The sequence below is a fragment of the Amphiura filiformis genome, chromosome 20, assembly GCF_039555335.1.
Source record: "Amphiura filiformis chromosome 20, Afil_fr2py, whole genome shotgun sequence".
NCBI classification, from domain to species: domain Eukaryota; kingdom Metazoa; phylum Echinodermata; class Ophiuroidea; order Amphilepidida; family Amphiuridae; genus Amphiura; species Amphiura filiformis.
The window spans coordinates 44,730,715-44,743,989 of record NC_092647.1 but is presented as its reverse complement, the minus strand read 5'-3'; the positions used below and the strand labels follow the sequence as shown (position 1 = coordinate 44,743,989).

General features: G+C 35.2%; 1 protein-coding gene and 1 long non-coding RNA gene across 5 annotated transcripts in view; both read right to left on the bottom strand.

The window, feature by feature from the left end:
• The window catches only part of LOC140142344 (uncharacterized), a 209,518-nt gene that overhangs the window by 47,275 nt on the left and 148,968 nt on the right, over window positions 1-13,275 (bottom strand). The window lies entirely within an intron of this gene.
• Window positions 1-13,275, bottom strand: part of LOC140141798 (uncharacterized) — a 30,084-nt gene that overhangs the window by 4,978 nt on the left and 11,831 nt on the right. For 3 of the 4 annotated variants that reach the window (XR_011857457.1, XR_011857455.1, XR_011857456.1), the window contains exons 2-4: window positions 5,944-6,060; window positions 1,040-1,208; window positions 433-586 (exon numbers count right to left, since the gene is read on the bottom strand). This is a non-coding gene — a long non-coding RNA (uncharacterized lncRNA). Of the gene's footprint in view, window positions 1-432; window positions 587-1,039; window positions 1,209-4,225; window positions 4,354-5,943; window positions 6,061-13,275 lie in introns of those variants that run through there. The other variant, XR_011857458.1, reaches the window with a different exon arrangement.

The following is a 13,275-nucleotide window of genomic DNA, read 5'->3' as shown; positions in this document are numbered from 1 at the left end:
CCTTAGTTATACAGGTTTATACAAGACATGTAGCGTTGTATTTTTTTTTATTCGACATCGAAGTGATTACATAACTCTTGTCACGGCCGGTCGTTGCATCTATCAAAGAAGTTTAGTCAGACTAATTCGGGGACGACGGGACACTCCCACTTTGGAGGTCACGCGTACTAGTAATGTAGGGCTAGGTAACATGTCAACATCGCAGGAGTGCGTGCTTTCGTCAAAGATTTACAGCAATTAACTATAAGATGTACATTTTAGTTTACCAAAGCAGTTTTAACCAAATGTTTCAAAATATAAAAATTCAACAAATGCTTTACTAACAATGAAAAAGCATTGTGTTGAATGTGTTCTAAACAGGCATGTCATTTACAATCTAGCCTATACATCTACTAATACATTCCTTTGAAATGCTGGTTGGAGAAAACTAACCTTGGGTATGTAGTTTACATTTTCCACATTGCTGCCTTCCTCACTGATTGGCCCTTCACTCAAGGTCTCCCTCAGAATCACCAGCCTCACCCCTGCTGCTGTATAGACTAGTCTATGGAGAATCCAATCCCTCATTCACTGTAGAAACATGGATCTGTAAAAGAGAGTACATACAAATAAAGGGTTAACGATGTGTTTCAGCAACATTCTAAAGGTCAGTCCAGTATTTTATTCATAATTTAACTGCTGTTTCATGGGGTGCATCTTCCATGCTTGGACAATTTTGAACTGTTTCTCTTGTTTTTAAACTCGCAATTCTATATTCCCTATTGACTTATAAATGAAAGGAATATATCCATGTGTTGTTATTTTCACAGTAGCAGCTTGGAACGTGAAAAGCGTGAAAATAAATATAGCACAAAAATTTCCACTTTTACAATAATGCTCTTTATCCTGGAATGTCTTAGTCAGATGCCTCAACAGAGAAAGTTTTATTCCTCAACAGAATTACTGATAATATGGAGCTATCATCAAATACTTAAGTGACAGATTTCAAAAACTTTCAAAACAATGTTTTCTCAAACTTTGCCGATGTCCAAGTCCTTACCTGTGGTACTCTGACTTGGATCTTATCTTTGAGGGTGGTGCCAGATGGTAATCAAGTCTCTGCCTGACAGTGTGTCATCGACTGTACGCAGCCTGAATATTGGTTGCTGCATCTGATTCTTGGTTGTGAACAACTGATACACTGGCTAACTCTGACAAACTTCCTACACCTAAAGAAAGTCAGTAAAATCAATTCAATTTCTGAATAAAACCTAAAATGACCAAATTGAAGACAAGGACTTGATCATTGTTGTTTATAAAAATTGATACATCAATTTTTTCCATAGAAATAAATAGCTGAGGATTCAGGTTTCAGCCATCTTTGTTCAGGCATGTAGGAAAATTTGTGGTATTCATGTCAATCATGTGTTGCTCAGAATGTATTTGGAACTAATTACTACTTATATGGTCATTTTCACGGTAAAGGGTGTAACTTTGGATTTTTAACATTTTAATCCGTAGTGTTCTAATAAAGCCACAGAATTCCATCATTTTGGCCACATAAGTCATCTAGTTAGCAGCTACCTTGGGTGGCATAATCAGCTTTGGGAGTTACTGCGTTCAGTTTTAGCAGGCTTAAATGTACTTAATATTGCCATTTTGAAAAACTATAAAAAACAGTAACATTTTTGTAAAACCCTGTGTTTTCTTCAGTTAGTTCATGTATAATCTTTCTTATCCTGAAAGTACAGTCATATGTTCAGTAAACACTGCCACATTAGATTTAATTGTGAACAGCCCTGTATTTTTGAGAACCGGACTTCGATATTTGTCGTTTCGAGGCTTCATTTTCCGTTAACAATTGTTAACAAACTTTGTGGGTGTAGCTTTGGTTCATAATTCTTGGTTATTTCTTCACTTCTTCTTGATTCATAACAGTTGTTATCTTAACTTGAAATGGGTAACAAAAATTAGTCGATTTGCAAGCTTTTAAAATTTTTATAAAATCTTGACTTCAAAGAGCCGTTTTTTTTTTTAACTTTTTGAAGCCTCCGAAACAAACTGTTCAGCAAGCTTGTGCAAATATAAATAAAAAGAGCTCATCCAATCTATTTATCAAAATGTAGCAAAGTAGATCCTCAAGTCACATGTTTTTAAATCGTGGAGATATATAGCACCGTTTGAAAATGGGACCCAATTCAAACTTTCCGTTAACAATTGAAGCCTCCGAAACAAATGAAGCCTCCGAAACAACAATAAGATTAATTATCATCTATGCATATCTAAATTGGTGTGTTTCATACTGATATCTGCATTGTAATTATTACTTGATATGTGCAGAATGTCATAAATTAAAAAAAAATTGACATTATGGTTAATGTTTGAAAAATATACTGATACCCCAAAAACCTGTTTGGAGGCTTCACATGCAAAAAACACCATACTTAACAAATGGGTGAAAAAATTAACATGTGATAAATCTACAATATCTGCCGCATAGAATCATTGATTCAATATACACAAGAAAATAACAGCTTAGATGATCCCAACACTGCTGTTTTCAAAAGAACTACTTCTTTAATGTTTAACAATTGTTAACATGAAGCAAAAAAAAAAAAAAATGACTTGCTGTGATAATTAAATTTTTGTCACAACTGAAATTCAATACTTAGAAGCAAAGCATGAAAATTGGTAATTGTGATATTTTTTACCTATTTTTTTTATGTCAACTTGTAGTGGTTAGCCAAATATTTTACTTTTATGATCACCTGTGTTGTTAACTGAAGCCTCCGAAACACAAATCGCTTGAATTGCCAATTCTAAAAAATAACTCCAATTTCTGTGAAACTTGGCTGGGAGGTTCCTTTCATCAAGTAGTATTTGTACATGAAGTTAGACATTCAAATTATTTTAGGAACCCAATTAAAACTTAAAAAATATGTTTAAGGTTTGGAAATTTCCATTGTAAATGACACTTGATGTTAAACATTTTCAAAACTGCAATTACAAACATAGCAAAACATGGTATAAAATTTAACTTATATCTGTTGACTTACTTTGGAATGGGATTTCACATGTATTCCAGCTTTCATGTCATAATTTTCTGAGGTTATGTAAAATACATTTTTTCTTAGATTTTAACCAAAATGTTATGGAAATGTTAAATTTTTATTAGAAATCAAAAGGTTTAAGCCTTGAAACATTATTTTACTGGAATTTAAGTTGCTTCTATGCATGATTTCAGTAAACAGAAACATATTTAAGTGGTTTGAAATTTTGACCCAAAAATCAAAAGTTACACCCTTTACTGTGAAAATGACCACATGCAAGACTGTAATTTGAAATGTCTCATGGTGTAATGTACTGATTGTCTCCAAGTAACATCACAAGTTTATCATATTTGATAAGACGTTGTGGTGCAATTCAACATAGGCCTACATCACCCTAGCCATAATCATGTGAAAGACAAATGAATAATATTGCATGAAACACATCTTTATATCTTCTCTGTAAACAAATTTTCTCTTTTTTGGCATCTTATCCAATTATGCTATACACATCATGACTCGAATGTCGAAGCTACTGAACATGCTGAACAGGCGTTTGCTTGAGGAATCAATGACATCATGATACAGACCAGTGAGACCACTCAACAGCACCCTTAAGGGGGTACTACACCCCTGGCCAATTTTGTGTCTATTTTTTGCATTTTTCTCAAAAATTATAGTGCATTGGTGACAAGATATGTATATTAAAGGGCAAGGACTATGAACAACTATACTGCACTGGAAATTTTTATTTCAGCACAGACAACAGTTGTGGAGTTACAGTCAAAAATGAGGGAAACCAATATTTGATCAATAAACCAATAACTACTTGCCTTGAGCTGCTGAATTTTCAGTGCAGTAGTTGTAGGCTTTGCCCCAATAATATAAATATCTTACCTGTCACCATACGCTATAATTTTTGAGAAAAATGCAAAAATAGGCACAAAATTGGCCAGGGGTGTAGTACCCCCTTAAGTTATTAATGACATTCATTAAAGGGTGTCGTAAAAATGTTGTCACAGAGATTATACAGTCTCCTTATCAGTCGGTTTATGTCATGCTGTTTCTGATAGTGGCAAATACAGAGCGGGGACGAGACTACACTGCATTTGTGGGTTCATTTTAAGCTCATTTATGGCGTGTTTGTTCAATGATGTATCAAAAAATTTGGGGTGCGTTGCTCCAAAAAAAAGTCATACCTTTCAAATTCATCCGATTTAAATGAATTGAGTGGCTTGTCTGCTTCCGATTTAACCTGACCTTTATTGCTAGCGACCCCAAGAGGTGACCGCCTTCCATGTCTGCTTGAGAGTTTGCTTTGGTAGCTGGGGGGACATTGGCCTGTAACACAAAGAATTGCAAACCAAATTATGTGGAATAAGAACAAGTTGGACAAAAAATACTTTTATGACATCAAAGTTCACAACCACTAGTAAAGAGAGACAACAGGCTGTATCAAAAGGATTACACATCAGTTTATGGCCAAAATTGTACCACCTAATTTGTAGTTTCAAGTAACAAGAGCAACATTCATATGGGTTATTCGTTCAAACTTTCGGACCACGGAGGACCCATAAGACGAACTCGGAATGAATTCAAATTTTGGGAATCTTATTATTTCATCATTTGGCACATTTTAAGACTAGCTACATAAAATCTGGTTGACAAAAGGGGGGCATGATGCACCCTACCCTGTACTACTAGAAACCATGTGCAATACCCCAGGTACAATAATGCTTCCTGGTATAACAAACTGCATTTAGAATGCTACACGCAAAAGTACTATAAAATCTCGATATCAGGAGCACATTAGCAACCCCTGTGACGCATCGCTCACACTAAGTGCACCATGGAGGGATGATGGATCAGCATATTTTTATGACCTGTATTCCAGAGATGTTTTTCTGTTCTTATGATAGAGTTCTCTGTTACTTAATTGTCTACAGTCCTGTATTCACAATTTATAAATAGCAATACATAAATTCTTGATAGAGAGAAATGGAGGTTGCCATTTAATGGCAGGGTGCCAGTATGTCTGGAGAGTTGACCTCTAGCACAGTGGGTGGTCTTCCTGTACTTTTAAATGGTAAGGCAGTTGCTTTCAGCAACTAGTCGCTCAAAATTTGGTGTTTTTTACCGAATAAAAAACATTATAAAATGAATGGCGCTCGGTAAATTTTAAAACGCTTTCGGTAACTTTTGTCTCAAATCGGTTTCTCATAACATATGTAAGTTACAGGATCCCCCAATCTTCAGATTTTGACACATATCATTTTTATGAAAATTCATGAATACCTACATCTTGTTTTCCTATTCATTTGTATGGAGTGAATGCTTATCTAGATACTCTTTGGTGATACGATGTTGTGTAATGGCTCTGCCCATGTACCCCATGGTGATATATAAATAGCTATTTATAAATAGAGAATACAGGACTGGTCTACGTGCGTGATGACAATTGGATGTGTTTTCTGCGCTTAAGATAGTGTTGGCTGTCACAAGAAGTCCTGTCAATAACATCTATGCTCATTGAGTGGACTGCAACAATTTTCTTTGTGTTTGAAATCCAATGGATATAAGTATTTCCCATGCCTGGCTCATTCACAAAACAGGACACCCAGGCTTGCGTCCATGGTTGTGAGAACATTCTGCCTTTAGGGTGATTGTTGAAGGCCACATCTGAGTGTGGAATACATTACTGATCTCATTCGCCTTTCGTTGCATACCTGACTCGCTGGGACATGGTGTGTCAATCGCAGCTAAGACTTCCCGTACAGCAGAATTACCAAATGGTTTTTTTGGTAAGAACTACTTGCAGCTGGGTATTTATCTTTGCCCCTTTCCTTCCTCTTCCTCTGTTAACCTCATAAGAAGGCCTAATTTTTTTAGACTTTCATATAAAAAATAAATAATTTACCTCATTTTGTGGAATTGTCTCACATGTGCCTGCCGGCAAAACACCCTCTGTCACCTGATCAGGCAAGGTATATAATACTGCTTCGAGCCCCTTGTTCTCCGCCGGCTGCTTCCCCTCCTAAAATTAAAAAAACCAAAAAAAAACATTAATTGAATAAATGATTAGATTATGTACATGTCGACAAGATTCATAATTGACCGTTGAATATACAGTAAGCCAAAAAATTAAGGTACCAGTTGTGTTCACCCCTGATCCCCTGTATATCCTAAATAAAGACAAATATGTCAAATTTAATACAAACAGTCAATACCTGTACTTTTTAGCTCTGATTTAAGACCTTATTTGTTGACAATGGTTGAGGATCAAAGAAACGGTGACCTAAAACCTAATGAAGAAACAAAATCAAAAGTTGCACTTTTGTGTTCTAATCAATGAAAGCATACCCGTTACGCTAGTACTAATCAATGGAAGCACGGCGCTAGTTTTCCTGTTCGCGAACGCTCTGTGTACAAATCAATAGGGCATGCAATGTAGCAAACTGCAACTTTTAAATTGACATCTTCCTTGGGTTTTTGGATCGTCGTGTCTCTATTTCTTGAACAATTTCAACAAATGAGGTCTTAAATTCGAGCTAAAATATGCAGCTATTGGTGGCTGGTTCCAATTATCATATCTGTCTTTGTTTAGTATATGGCCCATTTCACGGTTAGGCGCCACTTTTGGTGAAAAAAACTCGAAATTTTCAAAATGGATTAAATTTCATTTAATGGGGTTTTTTTTCCAAATTAGACCAGATTTTCATAAAAATATCATTTCCCAGCTTAAATCTCTCTACTTCTTGAAGAAAATTATGATTTATTATCTCATGTTATGTAATTTTTTAACAAATTGGATAAATATTGAGAAGTGAATATTTATACTTTGACTGTCCAATACATATATATAATAGATATTTAAAATAAACAAGTGTGTCATAGGCTCTCTTCTGACCAAATTTGGGCAACTTTTGTTGTGTAATGACAAATTTATGGCCACTTAAATGTAATTTTTGTGGTAAAAAGGAAATTGACATGAAAAGGTTTACTCAACAATTTTAATAATCAAGGAATGACTCTGATATTCCACAGCTTTGAAGGTCATAATATGGGTAATGTTCACAAATAATATCAGCCAGTTTGAAAACACAGGTCAAATTCAAGATTCTGATGTTTGTTCAATTTTGGATGTGACTGATGTCAATGTGAACGGAAACCACACACTGTAAAGCAGAGTATATTTCAGAAAATAATGCTTCAACGAGTTTTCACACCCCAGTAAATTAAATGGGATATACTGAAACATATCAACCTGTGTTAGTGTTCATTTTAAAACATTGTTTACAATTTATAGAAGCGGATGTGACATTTTCAATTGTGAACAGAATATTTCATTATTACAAACAGTTTGCTTGTCAAAAATATAAGCTTTAAGCACTTCTAACACATATATTTTGTGAGATTCTATTGAATTGAGCAATGCTAAAATGTTTTTCCTGACCCTTTATATTTTTGACAAGCAAAATGTTTATAATACTGAAATATTCCGTTCACAATTGAAAATGTCACATCCACTTCTGTAAATTGTATACAAAACTGTCCCCTAAAGACAATCAACAAAGCCACAAAATAAACATATGACACAAGTATGAAATAAAAAACCTAATTTAAAAAGTCAAATATCATGTTGTTTAAGTATTTTGACCTAAAACTACTAATTTTGAGGATGTGACATGTGAACGGAAATTGAAGCTTTTTGAGTCCCCTGTCACAATTAAAGAAGGCATACTGAATTAAAGATTTGTTGTGCCTTTTGATCCCCCATAAACCTGTAATGAAATAACTTCAAACTGGCATCCTAGTCCCATTCCTGTCTTAGTTCTTTGAAGAAACTATTTTGGATGTGACAGGTACCATGGATGTGACACATGTGAACGGAAACTTTGAAATGACATCTGTAAGCTAAGTTGATGAAGGAGTTTTCATTAAATGGTGTCATTAGATAGCTTGTAGCAGGAGATTTTTAAAAATCAAGGAGAAAAAATTCTGCCACTTATTTGTTAATAAATTATACTATTTGGAAAATTAATCGGATGTGACAAAACTGTGAACGGAATTTGTTGGCAAAATTCAAAATATCGCTGTATCTACATATTAAGAGCAACAAGTGTAATTTGTTCAACAAATAGTAACAAGACTCTGAACTTTACTAAAACACACTAGTTTGCCATTCATGTAAATTATTAGTTGATCTATTCCACATTGAATAAGGTACATAGATGTGAACGGAAAATGTCACATCCGAATTCAGAAATTTAAATGGTTCTCATGCTAGTTTAACTGACAACTACTACTTTGTTCATGTATGGCTGTATAGTGCAACTTGTTCACTACATAAAAACAACAAAAGCAGCTGGTAGGCTCAACATAGTTAAAAGTGGCAGCATTGGAAAATAAATGTCTGTTTCAGGTTGCTAGTAAAATGTGGTTTTTGACCACTTCTTACCCCTGTGCGCCCTGAAAGATAAAAAAAGCAGAAAGGCCGATTAAGCTAATGGAGGTAGGCCATACAGAGACAATGAAAAATCACCAACAGTCAATTCTGTAACCCCATTATTTTTTACACACCAGGCCAGATATGTTGAAAATCAAAAAGTGGCGCCTAACCGTGAAATGGGCCATATACATGGGGTGAATATAACTGGTACCTTAATTTTTTGGCTTACTGTATGTGGCTAACTCCATGAAGTTGGGGCACAAAAAGTGTGACACATGGGTCAAAATTTCAAAATGACTTAATTCCAAATCTAATGTGTGTTTTAGTTACTTCAACTATCATACTTCAACAAAAAAGTCATCTTTTGCATTGGAAAGTACAGAAATTTCTGTGGTTGTGGTTCGTTGTTCAGCAGTCAAGGCAAATATCACGATGCTACATGGACAACATTTTAGACTAATTCTTTCTATTTTAAACATACTGTCCACGACATGTCTTACAGTCTGTCCACTTAGAAGTACAAACCAAATCTGTGGCATCGGGGTCGATGCTTTGCGTCCACGCGAGCGCCACATGACAGCGTAAAGAGCGTGGTGCACAAATCGCGCAGCAGTTGCCGCACCAAAGAAGCATTGCACTGAAATAATTATTCTCATACCTCCAGTTTCCGAGGTATATTTACTTTGTACTTCTACATGTATATATGTGGACAGACTATAGTAAAATGATACTTTTTTATGATGTCCTATCATATCAGATATAATGCCCGGCTTGTTTTCATTTAAAATGACCCCCAAACCAGAGGACCCGCTAATCAGAAATTCAAACCCGATAATCAGAAGGCCCGCTACTCAGTAGCGGGTCTTCTGATTAACATCAGTAGCGGGTCTTCTGATTAACAGACCCTTTGCAGAATCACACCCTCTATTCAGACAACCTGCCACTCAGAAAACCCAGTTCTCAGGGTTAGGGTTAGCTGAATTTCTTTCAAATGATGAAAACAGCCCACTAGTCAGAATAGTATCCTTAGTAGCGGGTCTGCCCGCTAGCCAGAAAACCTGCTGCAGTAAAAAAATCTGAGTAGCAAGACTTTTGCATAAAATACAACAAAAAGTCCACAATTCAGAAAGTCTGTTATTAAATTCAGAAGGCCCGCTACTCAGAAAATTCTAACTAGCGGGCCTTCTGAATAATGCTTTCTGACTTCCCAGCCTATATTAAGACAAACCGAAACCCACACTCCGAAAACCCAGTTCTCAGGGTTAGGGGTTAGCTCAGTCCTTTCAAATGATTAAAACAGCCCACTAGTCAAAAACAAAAGATATTCTAAAAGTCAAATAGTGGATAAACAAATGGCTACTTTCACTTCTGCTAATTTAAGACATTTGCCAATTTATGTTTTAACACAATTTATAGGCTTACCATAATAGGAAAACTTGTCGTCCACGAAAAGGCTTCTTGGACTGCTCATTTCACAAATTTTCGGCTTTAAACTAAAATTTAACACATTAAGAGGGTTTATCCGATAGACTCAGATGGTAGGTGGAAGATGGGGGTCAGCAAATTTTGTTCATATTTTGTCAATCAAACATGTGTCCATGAGTATTTACAGTGGAGGTATTAAAAATTTTGAGGACCCCCACTGGGAGATACTGGACCCCCCTCAAATTGACCCCCATGATTGTCTTCTCAGACACAACAACTTTGAAATGTGCACTAACTTTTGATTAGAGCCACGTAATAACGCGCATCTGCAGACATTTTATTTATACTTCACAGTAATAATACACATTTTGTCTCGACATAACAATTAAAAATTCTTTGTACAACATTTGGGTTGTTCCATTTTCAGAGAGGGGTGTAATGGCCTTTTCAGCAATTGTGTAAATGTGAAAAATTCTAACTTTGAAGCAAAGTTTGCAAGATGATTGTGAGAGTTCCTCAATATTTTTGTCAAAGTTATTTACTTGTTGGATAAAGTAGATATAGGTTGATCAATTGAGCAAATAAAAATCGTGGAGACTTTTTCCGTTTTAAAATGAGCACATCTTACTTTATGCTCTTTTTCAGAAAAGTGCAAAATACTAACTTTGAAGCAACGTTTGCAAGATGATTGTGAGAGTTCCTCAATATTTTTGTCAAAGTTATTTACTTGTTGGATAAAGTAGATATAGGTTGAAAAATTGAGCAAATAAAAATCGTGGAGACTTTTTCCGTTTTAAAATGAGCACATCTTACTTTATGCTCTTTTTCAGAAAAGTGCAAAATTGCGATATTTTCATGCTAAACTCAGGTACGGTGATTTTTCTAAGTTTAAAAATGAAATTTGATGAAAAGGGAGCCTATCAGAAGTAAACAACATCAACAAAACTATTACATAATAAATTGGGGTCTAAATTATGTTGGATAAATGCTTATAGAACAGGAATATTCTATAAAGGGGTTCAGTACCCCGGGTCAGTACTAAAATTCTGTCTGTGCTGATTTAAAATAACCTTTTGCATCATGCTTTATGCACCCTCAAATGAATATTACCTTTTTCTTCCAAGGAACGCAGGTAGGGCCTACAATAATTATTTTCTATCACTATGTAGTTAACAACAAAGACAATAATATATTGGAACACTACATTGATCAAGTAGGGGTGTTATTGTGTTAAACATAAAACGCTTATGTATCTATGATTCTCGATTTTGAAATACCAAAAATGCTGACATATTATATGGATTTTGGGGTTTGTATTGAGGATCCTTTGATGGTCAATATACTAGTAAACTGCTCTCTTTCATCTGAGTGACCTCTGTCTATTAAGGGGGCGCAGACCACCAAATAACCTCTCCATCATAGTGAAAAGCATGTAAAAATCAACATTTTCAAGCGGCAATTCTACCACGCATGACAATAGTTTTCTTTATTTTTAGCTGTATTAAATAAAGCCTAAATTTTCACTTAAAAGCTCCAATTTTGTCTATCTTTACAGGTAAGGTTCAGTTTTTATTAACAAATGTTAGAAAGTGATGCTGCTATTTCAACATCGAAATTAGTACTAAAACGGGCTCTGTTAGCAGTTATTCGGAGAGGGCCTATACTTTTCTTGTGAAATCGAATTTGCTTAATGTTACTGGGGAAATTCGCTTAAATATTAGTATAAATGGCCATTGCCATGACAACTGCCTTGTCTTTGAAATCTCCAATACATGTAGCTTAAAATTAAAGAATCCATGTATATAAAGTGTAATACAAACTTTTTTAATGCAACAAATTGCTCAAAATGAAGAAAATGGGTCAATTTGGGGTCAAACTGCCCAAAATTCAAAGATCATAGATTACTGGGGAAATTCGCTTAAATATTAGTATAAATGGCCATTGCCATGGCAATTGACTTCCCTTTGAAATCTCCTAATACATGTAACTTAAAATTAAAGAATCCATATATCAATAATATACTCATTAAGTGTAATACAAACTTTTTTAATGCAACAAATTGCTCAAAATGTTGTTGCTGTCATCTGGGATGAGGGAGGCAACAAAAGTTGGTATATTGGGTTTTACCTTGATGATAATGGGGATGAAACGCGGGGACAAAACCTTCGAGTGGATCACCTGATGCGCGTTGGTACTGATACCGGAGATGACAGTTAGCAGCGACAACATGGCACTGATGATGATATCTAGGACACTATCATGCAGCAGTTTGAGATTGTGCCTGTGACACTTATCAGTTTCCGTAGCAACATAACAGGTAGCCATTTATATTATGTTTATTTTGTTGTAAATTTTACCTCATATTGTGGAGATGTCCTTAAAAGTTTTACTCCCAAATAGCCAGTATTGGGGATAACAAATTTTCTTTCCCTCATCTTATTTTAACATACCACTGTCACCGTAGAAGGTCAAGGGTCAATACACATGGCTTAGTTGGAGCTCTCCCATACTGACAGTGTAAAAAAAGAGATCAGGAAAAGAGAATTTATTATCCCTGATACTGGCTATTCCGGGTAAAATGTATAGGCCATGTTCACATGATGAGGGAATTTGTCAAATGTTACTGGGGAAATTTGCTTTAAAATTAGTATATATGGCCGTTGCCATGGAAACTGCCTTCTCTTTGAATTATCCTAGCTCACAATTAAAGAAGCCTCATATAATCAGTAAATATAAAGTGTAATACAAGCTTTTGTAATGCAAGAAATTGCTAAAAATGTAAATACAATAAAATCCATTAAACTATCAAAATTGTATAAAAGTCTGCAATGCAAAAATCTACATTTTTTACTTGATGTAACGTATGTTGTGTGTCTATTTCGTTTTTCCAATTTATAGTGTTATGGAAGTTTTTACCTGTTGTCTAGCTTTTTCTGTAATTTAAATATGAGGTCTATGGGCCTGGTTCAAAATTTGGGTAAAAAAGGTGCATTGGGTCAGAAATGGTCGTAACTCAACACATGAAGATTTGAGACTACTTATAACTGCATAAATAGATTGATTGACCAAAAAAACCCAACATAGACTAGACACCAGAACCTGGTAAAAGACCCAAAAATTACAAAGTTATGGCTAAAAATGTGATTTTCAGGGGGAAATGTGGCCATTTTGGAGTTTTTGCTGTGCACATTCTTTTTTGAAACCCAGGCTTAACATTTTGTAAATATTTCATGTTGAGATAGGCCTAGGTTAAATAGAACATACAAAAAAACTTATCCCAAAGCAAAACAAAACAAGTCCCATTTATAGCCCACTCCTAGCATTAAGTTCCACCCCCAGGTTATTAGGATTTAGTACTTTGGGGTATGGGGCCCT